Here is an 11560-nt window from a genome sequence, read left to right as displayed (position 1 = left end):
CTCTGGTTTCTTCTAATAGGTCGAGGTTAGCTCACAACTCTTCTTTATTTGATTCTTCAGCGTATACTTCGAATCGTAAGGTTGGAATTTCTATTTTTGTCGGTATCACAGTTTCAGTTCCCTAGATTAGGTTGAAGGGTGTCTCACCAGTTGCAGTTTTGGTAGTGGTCCTATAGGCCCATAGTACACTAGGTAGCTCGTCCACCCACAATCCTTTGGCTCGAGATAATCGAGCCTTGGGTCCTCGTAGTATTGCTCTGTTGGTGACTTCGGCTTGCCCATTGGCTTGGGGATGCGCTACCGATGTGAATCTCTACCTTATTCCCATTTGATCACACCATTTTTGAAACTTAATGTCTTCGAATTATTTTCTGTTGTCGGAGACTAATACTCTTAGTAAGCCTAATTTGCACACTACACTTCGCTAGAAAAAATTTTGGACACTGTGAACTGTTATTGTCACTAAGGTTGTGTTTGGTTTGAAGGAAAAATTAGGGAAAGGTAGGGAAAGGTGGAGAAACCTATACAAGGTTTGTAAAGCATTCCCTACATTTCCCTTCCTTTGCCTACCTTTTCCTTCAAACCAAACATAACCTAAGGGTTCTGCTTTCACCCACTTAGTGAAGTAGTCCATAACTACCACTAAAAACTTTTTTTGTCCCTTGGCTAGTGGGAAGGGCCCCAATAGATCCATGCCCCATTGTGCAAATGGCCACGGGCTGGTCAAGTATCTCAGATCAGCAGTGCGTTGATGTATGATGTTTGCATGTTGTTGGCACTAATCACATCGTTGAACTAGCTCGATTGCGTCTGTTTTCATGGTGCACCAGTTGTATCCTTGTCATAAAGCTTTTTGGGCAAGAGCCTTGCCCCCTAGATATCCTCTACAGAGACATTCGTGGATCTCAAGTAGAACTTGCTTTGCCTTAGCTCGTCTTAGGCATCGGAACTAGGGCATCATGAAGGATCTCTTGTAGAGTTGCTCTCCAACTATCACGTAGTGGGCTACCTGTCGCTCTATTCATTGAGCTGCATTTTTTTCTATCGGTAGCGTGTCATGTTTCAAGTAATCGTAGAGTGGGTCGATCCAGCTCGGCTCTGCGATAGTGATGTTGGAGACCTCCTCTCTCGCTTTTTCTATCGAAGGTCATGGTAATTCCTCTATGTAGATGGTTCGTTTTGTCGAGTTAATCATGCTTTTCGATCTTGGAATTTGTTGGAGATATCATGACTCAAAAACTAGTAGGAATCCTCTAACTTTGGTGAGATACACCATCATGGAGGAATCCCGAGCCTCATAGTTCCCATTTACCTGGATTATGATGAGCTGTGAATCGCTACATATAGCTATGTGTCTAGTTCCTACTTCCTTTGCTAATGCCAATCCTGCTAGTAGGGCCTCATATTTAGGTTCATTGTTTGATGATTGGAATAGAAACCAGAGCGCGTATTCCAGCTTTGTTCCGCAAAGTCCGTGTAGTATTAACCCAGCTCCACTTCTGCCCTGGTGAGACGAGCCGTCTACATGAAGTATCCAAGGCTCCTCGTCCTAGCTCGCTATCTTGAGAGGTGGGGTGCCTCGTTGGATAAAACTTCTATTGCTAGCATCACTTGCTTGGGTGACGACAAGCTGAAGGTACACTCGGCGATGAAAATTGCCAAGACTAGCACCTTAACTGCTAAGCGCGACCCAAACTGGATATCGTATTCACTGAGCTCGATTGCCCATTTGGTGAGTCTTCCAAAGATCTCGGGTTTCAGGAGAATTTGTTTCACTGGCTGATCTGTTAGCACCACTATGGAGTGCACGTGGAAGTAGGGTCTCAGCTTCCGGGCAGCTAATACTAAGGCGAAGGCGAGCTTCTCAATGTTTGGATACCTTGTTTTGGAGGCGTGAAGTACTTTGCTAACATAGTATACTGGTAATTGCGTTTTGTCCACCTCTCTGACAAAGACTAAGCTTACCACTTTGTCACTTGCAGAGAGGTAGAGTTTGAGCTCGTCTCTCACCTCCGGCTTGGTCAGCAGAGGGGGTGAGCTAAGTATTGCTTTAGTTCGTCGAAGATGAATTGGCATTCCTCGGTTCAATCAAAGGCCTGGTTCTTCCATTCTTGTCTTTATTTTTCCTGTTTTTAATAAGCTACAGACTAGATGGTAAGTTTCAGAGACTTCATACGGTTTGGATGATACAAGGATTGAACTTGTTGAATCAACAAATCACAAATATTCTTGTAGTTTATATTGGAAGAGTATGCCCATTGTATTTACATCTATATTTGGCAGAAACTATCTCAATGGTCTCACTATTGCTCATAATATGCTGTTACATTCAAAATATATATATTTTTTGAAAAACAGTGACTTAAACACCACTCATTGGTAAGTTTGCTTTGGAGTTTAGGTATTTCTTTGGAGGTGTAGTACTGTAGCTCATTATTTTTATAATGGACACTAGTATGTCAAGCTAGAATATGTGCCATTACTAAATATTGTGAATCTGTCATTTGAAGTGCGGACAGGATACCTTGGATTATTCCTTTTAGTTGAATAGTCATGTTTTAATATTCCCTCTAATGGAACAAGAAATAATGATCTTGAGTGCACATTTTACAATTGTGCTTCATTTCAGTTATTTCATCATAAAATGGTATACCTATGAAAATATTGCAATTTAGTGATGCAGTTAATTTATTTTCTCAAATTGCTTATTAAAATTCTGCAAACATAATTGTTGATTCTCAGCCTCTGAAGCGGAAGAGTGAAACAGAAGATTGTGAAGGCTTCCATGAGTGGACTACCAGTCCTGGATACACTGGAGTAGTTAACAGCCCCCTTCGTACACCAATATCAGGAAAAGGGGGCAGGGTATATAGGAAGTCAAAGATTCCAAAGCATAGCAAATCAGGGCCTCAAACCCCTGTGCCAAATGCAAGGGAGAAGTGTCTCTACAATGGTTTCTTTTTTGGCATTAAGTTGATTCAGTCATTCCTATGGTACTTTGGATTGCTCAAAGAAAATTGAAATCGAATGATTTTTTTAATTTCTCACCCTTCAAAATCTCCTTGTCAAATAAAGCACTAAACTGGATGTGCATGTTTCTAGCACTTTTTTCCACTGTATCTTTGGTTGGTATTTGAGATATTGTTGCTGTAGACATTACCAATGAATTATATGATCAAATTTCTTGCTAGCAGCCTCAAGATACTTACAGAATTAACTAAAATATAACTAATAAACTAATATTGTCATTAGGTGCTAGCAACAAGAGGGAAATGGCAAAATGTTGCAACCAGTGATATCATCTGTCATAACTAAATAGCTAATAAACATAACTGAGTGTTATATTGTTCAGTGATGACTAATTATTTCTTATTTTTCTTTTCACCTGTGCATTTGTGAGTTTTATTTGGATATGGAACATGATTTACATCTTTCTTTATATGTGGTTGATTTCAATAATGGTTTTGATGCCATAATATTGGTCCAGATGATTAACCCATTGAACAGAGGGTTGGTCTTAGAATGATGTTTAATTTAAAGCAAATATTTTTCTCATGCAGGAATATGTTGATGCTAAGACAAGTTCAATTGAGAGGAAGCTCCATGACTCTGGTTGTGCATGCCGGTTTTATGTAATATGCTATAGAGCCCAAGAACCTCACAGCATGGTGAAGAAGACACTTGGGGAAGAAATCAGAGAAGTAAAACTTGAAAATATTGGTATCTTACAAAAACTTCAGAGAAAACCTTCAGAAGATGTCCACTATCGTTGGAGCTATTCTGAAGACGGCTCCTTCATGCACAGAGCTATACTACACCGCGGTCAGTTCTCTTCTAATATATCACGGCTACTGGTTGCATCCATTTGGAAAGGACTTGGATTTGATGTCAAAACAGTGCAAAATAAAATGGTCTATCAACTTCTTGATAGTGATCATGACATGTGTCCTCCAAGTTACTTGAACAATGTAAAGATCATAAACTTCCAAATAGATAATGAAGTTATGAAACCGAGTAATATGAACTTTTCCCCTGTGGTTCCTGTAAATACATTTGTTTTAAATGATCCTATGGATGTTGATCTTGTTCATGATATGAAAGAAGGTAAGCATTTTCTCCATATATGCACTTGGTAGCAGGTTTCCAATGTTTGTATATGTTGAAAATCTATAATTAGTGGATGTTTTTGAGGTTATTTTAATGGCGCAGAATAGGAAATTTTGGCTGATTCCGATTCCAGTTTCTAGTTGAACCAAACAGAATCCCTCCACGGCCAAGAAATCCTTCATCCTTGATAGCTACCCTTCAGTGGGTTGGAAAAGACCACCCTTCAGGATTTTGGACAATGAAATACCTCCTTTTCCAGGAGGGAACCTTGTTCGGGCAGCCAAACAGGATTTTGAAACCAGGCCGAGGTGCGATATAGTAGCTTTGTCTGACATCCCTGCGCAGACAAGGAGAGTTCCGCTTGATCGCACAGATCAAGTTGAAGGTGTCTAAGGACAGAGGCCGGTTGTATGTGTGGAATAAATAGATAGTACCAACTATATTCCGAATAGAGTTCGGATGTAGTTGGTCGATGGTAATGTTAAAAAACTTAACTACCTCTATAATGAAAGGGTGAAGCGGTAAGCGCAGCCCGACCGCGAGCTGCTCCTCAAAGACTGCGAGCTCATGGTGATCATGAGCCCAAGGGTATTGACCTAAGGGAAGGCAAAAAAACAAGCTATCGAGAAGAAGATGGGGCCTCCGTCCTAGAGGACGGACCCTCTTCCTGAACCTCGGACTCCCTGAGCCGGGATGGCTCAACTTTGGTAGCAGAAGCTTCCACTAAAGACAGAAGAGGGGAGTCACCTTGCGGCGAGCTGACCTCCCTAGCAGGGGCCGCGGATTGTACCACGGCACCCTTGACCTCGCTAGAACTACCTAAAAGTCTGTCTACGCTAGAACTAGACATGATTAAAAAACAAAGAAAGAACTGGAAAACACGGACTCACCAAAAAGAAGGCTGACCTTGGAAAACAAAGAGAAGAGTGAGTTGAGGGATCCCGATGCGACCTCAAAACAAACTTGTGAACTTGTGGCAAGAAAAATGAGTTTCGGGACCCCCTATTTATAGCCACTGTACCGAAGAATCAACTATCAAGATCAGAGCAATCTAACGACTCTTAAGAAAACTAGCTATACGACCCTCGAGGTCGAAGTCAGTTTAGCGCATTTTTTGGCGTCCGCGGAATTTGTAGATTGCGTGACGTTTGCACGTAAACCGCACATGACCTGCGTTATTCCTGGTTGAGCCGAGCAGCCAAACTGGTCTGACTGACGACCTATCTGACAGAGCAGCCTGGACTTTGAGCCAAATCCACTTGTCACATCGTGGACTCCCCGCACCAGGTCAAGACCCCTAGCTCGGGGAGTGGGGGGCAATTGATGAAGGGAAATTTGGTCCAACCTCGTAATAGGGGGACACATGGACGTGATTTGGCATAAGTGACAAGTCAGCATGGTCAGATTGGCACGTGGACGTGACTCGACACAAGTGACAGCTCAGCATGATCAATTCGCTACAAAGCGACCTCGGGTACCCTGATACCCCAAACTGAAGCTATCCTGAACTAAGATCACCTTGGTATCAGATCACGACTAGGATAACAATATCAAGTCCGCAACAGATTGAACCTGGACATATGGACCACCTCAGAAAGAATTCACCCCGAGACAAGCCTACCTCGGGTCGAGATCACCTCAGTACTAAGGCACTTCGGCATTCAGAGCATGTCGGGCAGCTCGCCACTAGGCAGCTCGCCACCAAGCAGCTCAGCACTTCACAGACAGCTCACTACCTAGTAAGGACGACCTCCGTGTGGCAACCCCGAGGAGCTCACCACCATACCCCGCGTCTTACGGGACCGTACTTTGTAACGACTACATTAGTTCACCCACTCCCCGATACAGGCGGAAGTGGGCAACCTTACCGGGTGGTGGCATTATCCCCACCTAACACGCAAACGGATCCCATCACAGCGAGGATCCAGGAACTGCTCCACCAAACCCGCAGGGACTCTAGTATATAAAGACCTCACCCCCTAGGGGCGAAGGTATGGTGTGTAATATTTGCTCTCTATCTCTCTAATTCTCTGATATCATCTTCAAGCTCTCTACTGCGTGCTAACTTAAGCATCGGAGTGTCCCCGTCGGGTAAGCCACCCCGGGATCTCTAATTCATCTCTTGCAGATTACTCGGTCCCCGTCGTTGCTGACAGCCAGATCGTCTCCAGCAGGGACCAGCCGGATTACACCACATCAATATGCATCTAAAGTAAAAGGAAATAATTCTACAAATTGTATAGCTACATCTTCTACTTTTGAATTTGAACTTGAACATAGTAGTAGAAGAGAAAAACTTTTTTATTTGATAAGTAAAAGGCAAAAATCTGCTACCTCAACAACAAGTTCATTTATTGAACTTAGTTTTTATTCACAAGAAAATTTTTCTACTTTAGGTTGAGGGAACAAATAATTTTGTTATTTTAACCTGGTGGAGTGAACATTCAAAAAATTATCAAGTTCTCGCCATCATGGTGCATGATCTACTTATCCTACCGGTGTCTACGGTTCCATCAAAGTCTTGTTTTAGTGTAAGTAATAGGGTGTTGGACGATAAGAGAAGTTGTATGAATGACGAAAGTATAGAGATGCTCATTTGTTTTAAAGATTGGTTGGATGATGAAGATAGATTACAAGACAAATAATGGCATGACACTACACCTGATAATTCACCTGAAGTAGATGATGGAAGTTATGATTCATAGACAATAGTTGTATAGCATTTTTGCAAATTATTGTAAATTTTGTTTTAATTTTATTTAATTTATTTGTTATTTTTTAATAATGTATTTTTATATTTTCAATTTGTAACTATATTATATTTTTTATATTTTATTAATTGATTCCATTTTCCAATTTTCATATTTCATTCATCCAAGTATCAAATCATTGTATGCTTTGTAATTTGTATCATTCAGATTTAAATGAAATAAAATTCTATTTTTCTTATTCCATTCTTATTTGGCTAAGTATTTTTTTCATTTATTTGTTAGACTTCTCATTTCTTATTTTTTCAAATAATTCCCAAAGCCCAAAGAAAAATTAAATATTTTAGTTTTACACTTTTACTTAGCAAAGAAATAAAAAATTTCAAAAAACACAAAAAAGAAAATATCAATTAAACCCAATTCGGCCCACGCTCAAGATCCGGCCAGTAGCACAGCCCAACATGGCCCAGGCCCACAGTATAGCCTGCAGACTGGCACTTCTCTATATTTGCAAACTTGACAACTGAAGCTCTTGACTGCGACCAATGACTACAGACCACAGAATTCGGTCTTGGAGTTGTCACTTGCCTCTGTCTCTCTTTCTTTCTCTCTATATGTAAAAATCAAATTTATTTTATGAACAGTCCTATCTCTCTAAACATTATGTTTATGTTTGGTTGCAGTACAAATGGCATATTTGACAAGTAATAACCTCCTCATCAGAGATGACACATTTCAAAGAGGGAAAGCTGATATAATTTTAATCAGTGAGTTTCAACCTTTAAAATAATATGCGAAAGGCAATTTTTGGTACATTTTGATATCTTTGAATGTCTACACAACGAGGGGTAGCCCATCCCCCAACCCCAGTGGAGGTGAGATTTGATTCCAAAATCCAAGTCTCTTCAAGGGCCAAGGAGACCAACTAAAAACCAGAAAACTGCACCGGTCACAGTTTATCGGGCTAACTGGCCGTTTGGTTTGAACGTACCCTGTTTGGTTTGAAGAAACAGAAAGAGAAAGTTGGGGAAAAGTTTTTTCATAATTAAATTTTGTTAAATAATTTTTTTCCCTCAACTTGTCGTTTCTCTCTTATTTTTTTATACGCTGTGTTGCTGGGTTCGACGAAACAGAAAGTTGGGGGAATTTCTTTCATAATTAAATTTTGCTAAACAATTTTTTTTCCTCAACTTGCCGTTTCTCTCTTATGTAATCCATGGGAGATTCTGACTTCCTGAAGTCTCAAGACTCGATCAAAGCTTTCCTTTTTTTCGAAAATGACCTTGACTCGTTCTTCAGTGCGCTTCCATGACAGAACTTGGAACTACCTTATAAGGGGTTGATTCCAAACCGAAATATACCCTTTAAAGGTTAGTTCTAGGGTTGGCTTTGGCCTTACCAATTCCATTGAAATTACAGTTGAGCACCATGTGCGTTAAAGACCTTGGTCTAGCCGGCAAGGCGACTGTTTCCCTTTTAATGGTCTGACCATCCGGTCCATTTCGAATCTTACAGTACTAGTTTCCTTAGGTTGGATGTTTGATGCCCCACTTTAGGCAAACCAACATCAAAATCAATAGATTTTTTTAACTGGAATGCACCTTGACTATGAATTGATGTTAAATTCACGGATAGGATGTGCATCGTGTGTTTTCCTACTTTTTCCGAAAGTTCTTTCATAATTAAATTAATTTTGTTAAACAATTTTTTCCCTCCTATACGCTGCGTTGCTGGGTTTGACGAAACAGAAGGTTGGGAGAATGTTGTTTCATAATGGCACGAAATTTAACGTTGCACAGTGACTAGAAGCGTTTGGGACAATGATCAATATGAAGAGAAAATACCAAAAATAACTGAATGGGTATTCTGGACATTTTCATGCTTTTTATTAGAGGATTCTGAATTAACTAAGGTCCTTAGCATAGCATGGATCGGTTCAGTTTGGTTTCATGACAAAACTCGGAACCTACCTAGTAGGGGGAATGGTTCCCGGTTTTTGGAACCGGAACCTACATTTAAGGTTGGTTCTAGGATTGGCTTTGGCCTTGCCGGTTCAATTGAACTTACAATTGAGCACCATGTGTGTTATAACCCTGGTCTACGCCTATAAGTACTAGCTCTCTCAAACAATTCTTCAACATCTTCCTTCTAATTGCGTGATTTGTGGCGATGCGGATCTATTATTTTGCAATGGTTTATGCTCTGGTGCTGCTTTCTCCTTTTCTACTCCCTTTTGTCACAGCTCAGACTTTTGGTAATGTTACTTTAGGCTCATCTCTCACCGCAGACGATAAGAATTCTTTTTGGCTCTCCCCTTCTGGGGAATTTGCATTTGGATTTAGTCCCCTCCATGAAACCAAACTCTTTTTGCTTGCTATTTGGTTCCACAAGATACCAGAGAAAACTATAGTCTGGTATGCCAACGGAGATAAACCTGCACCATTGGGATCGAAAGTTGAGCTCAAGAAAGATGGTCATCTCCAGCTCCGTGATCCTCAAGGTGAAGAGATATGGTCTGCGAACAGTATTAGTGACGGGGTAATCCATGGCGCAATGCTTGACACAGGAAACTTTGTTCTTGCACGTAACAGTTCTGATAATGTATGGGAAAGCTTCAAAGATCCAAGGGACACCATCTTGCCTGGACAGATAATCCTATAGCACTGCCATCTACGTTTAACTATGGAGCATATTATGAAAGTTGTGCTTAATCCTATAGCACTGCCATCTACGTTTAACTATGGAGCATATTATGAAAGTTGTGCTTAATCCTATAGCACTGCCATCTACGTTTAACTATGGAGCATATTATGAAAGTGAGACGTCAGAGGACAATGCACAGCCCCTCCGCAACAGACTGATCTTTAATGAATCTGGTAGCATTTTTATTTTGAGAAGGAACGGGAGCACATTCCCGCTCACGCCAGGGAATGATAAGTATCCGTCCAATGAATTCTATTACCGGGCGACGCTCGATTTTGATGGAGTTTTCACCCAATATGCACGGCCAAGGACTTCTGCCGGCAATGAGAGCTGGTTCAGCGTCTGGTACGTTCCTGATGACATCTGTACTGCCATAAACGGTGTTTATGGTAGCGGTGTATGTGCCTACAATAGCTACTGCAGGCTATCTGCTGATGGGAGACCAACTTGTGAATGCCCACCTCAGTATTCCTTTGTGGATCCAACTGATAGATTCAGCGGCTGCGAACCCAATTTCATACAAGTCTGCAGAGAAGATGAATTTGGAATCCAAGGGGATCCATACAGGGTGGTAGCGTTGCAGGACATAGATTGGATAAAAAACGACTATGAAAAGTTAGCACCTTACGACGAGGAAAGCTGCAAAAGATCTTGTTTGGAAGATTGTCAATGCGCGGTTGCCTTCAGTCAAGTTGATGCATGTTATAATAAAAAGCGACCACTACAAAACGGAAGGTTCAACAGCATGCTCATGGGAAAAGCTTTTCTCAAAGTAAGAAATTCAGGTGGTAATAACGGTTCGCGATTCGAAGATCTTCTTCCACCTTCATACCTGATGAGGAAGAAAGATCAAGGCACTTTAATAGTTGTTGGGTCTGTGCTTTTGGGTGGCTCGGTATTTTTCAACCTGTTACTGCTGGTTGCGGTGGCGCTACTCTTTTCCTTCATCTACCACAGCAAAGTGATGAAAGGTTCACAGGTCACAAGTTTGCTTGAAACAAATCTGCGTTGTTTTACTTACAGAGATCTAGAAAAGGCTACAGATGGATTCAAGGAAGAGCTGGGAAGGGGTGCTTTTGGTATCGTTTACAAAGGGGTCCTCTTGGGATCTCTAAGTTCATCAAGTAATCAGGTTGCTGTGAAGAGGTTGGACAAAGTTGCTGCAGAGGGTGAACAAGAATTCAAAAATGAAGTGATTGCAATCGGCAAGACCCATCACAAGAATCTGGTTCGATTGCTTGGGTTCTGTATGGAAGAACAGCACCGGCTCCTGGTATACGAGTTCATGAGCAATGGCACCTTAGCAAGCTTCCTTTTCGGAATCTCAAAGCCCGATAGGAATCGCCGAGTCCAGATTGCTTTCGGCATTGCAAGAGGACTCGTGTACTTGCACGAAGAGTGCATCACCCAAATCATCCATTGTGATATCAAGCCTCAGAACATACTCTTGGATGACTGTTTTACAGCGAGGATTTCAGACTTTGGATTGGCAAAGCTGTTGTTGTCTAACCAAAGTCCGACCCAAACGGCCATCAGGGGAACCAAAGGGTACGTTGCTCCTGAATGGTTCAGGAACATGCCAATCACTGCGTAGGTGGACGTGTATAGTTTTGGTGTGATATTACTAGAGATCATTTGTTGCAGGAAGAGCGTCAAAGTGGAAATGGAAGATAGCAGTGAGGAGAAATCGATTCTAACAGATTGGGCTTACGATTGCTATCAGCAAGGAAGGTTGGACGCTCTGGTTGAAAACGATGCAGAAGCAATGAACGATATCAGTAGACTGGAGAGGTTAGTGAGGATCGCTCTTTGGTGTATTCAAGAGCAGCCATCTCTAAGGCCCACCATGAAGAAGGTCACGCAGATGCTAGAAGGCATTGTCGAAGTTTCTGAAACTCCATGCCCTTATCCCTTTAGCTCAGTTTGTTGAAAGCGTGCGGAACTGGGTTATTTGGAGTTAGGTAGACACATCATCAGAGGTTGCCACATACATCATCAGATAATAACCAAGACCCCACTAGAGCTGGATCACTTCTAGTCGA

At 41.5% G+C, this 11560-nt stretch overlaps 1 pseudogene; it reads left to right on the top strand.

Annotated features, from left to right (window-relative positions):
* Positions 1-9050: 9050 nt before the first annotated feature.
* On the top strand, positions 9051-11448 carry LOC148872699 (G-type lectin S-receptor-like serine/threonine-protein kinase LECRK2; annotated as a pseudogene).
* Positions 11449-11560: the final 112 nt, after the last annotated feature.

This window comes from Nelumbo lutea, chromosome 2 (genome assembly GCF_056320005.1).
Source record: "Nelumbo lutea isolate HS-2025 chromosome 2, American lotus-T2T, whole genome shotgun sequence".
In the NCBI taxonomy this organism is placed as follows: Eukaryota; Viridiplantae; Streptophyta; class Magnoliopsida; order Proteales; family Nelumbonaceae; genus Nelumbo; species Nelumbo lutea.
This window is presented reverse-complemented; position numbering and strand designations above follow the sequence as displayed.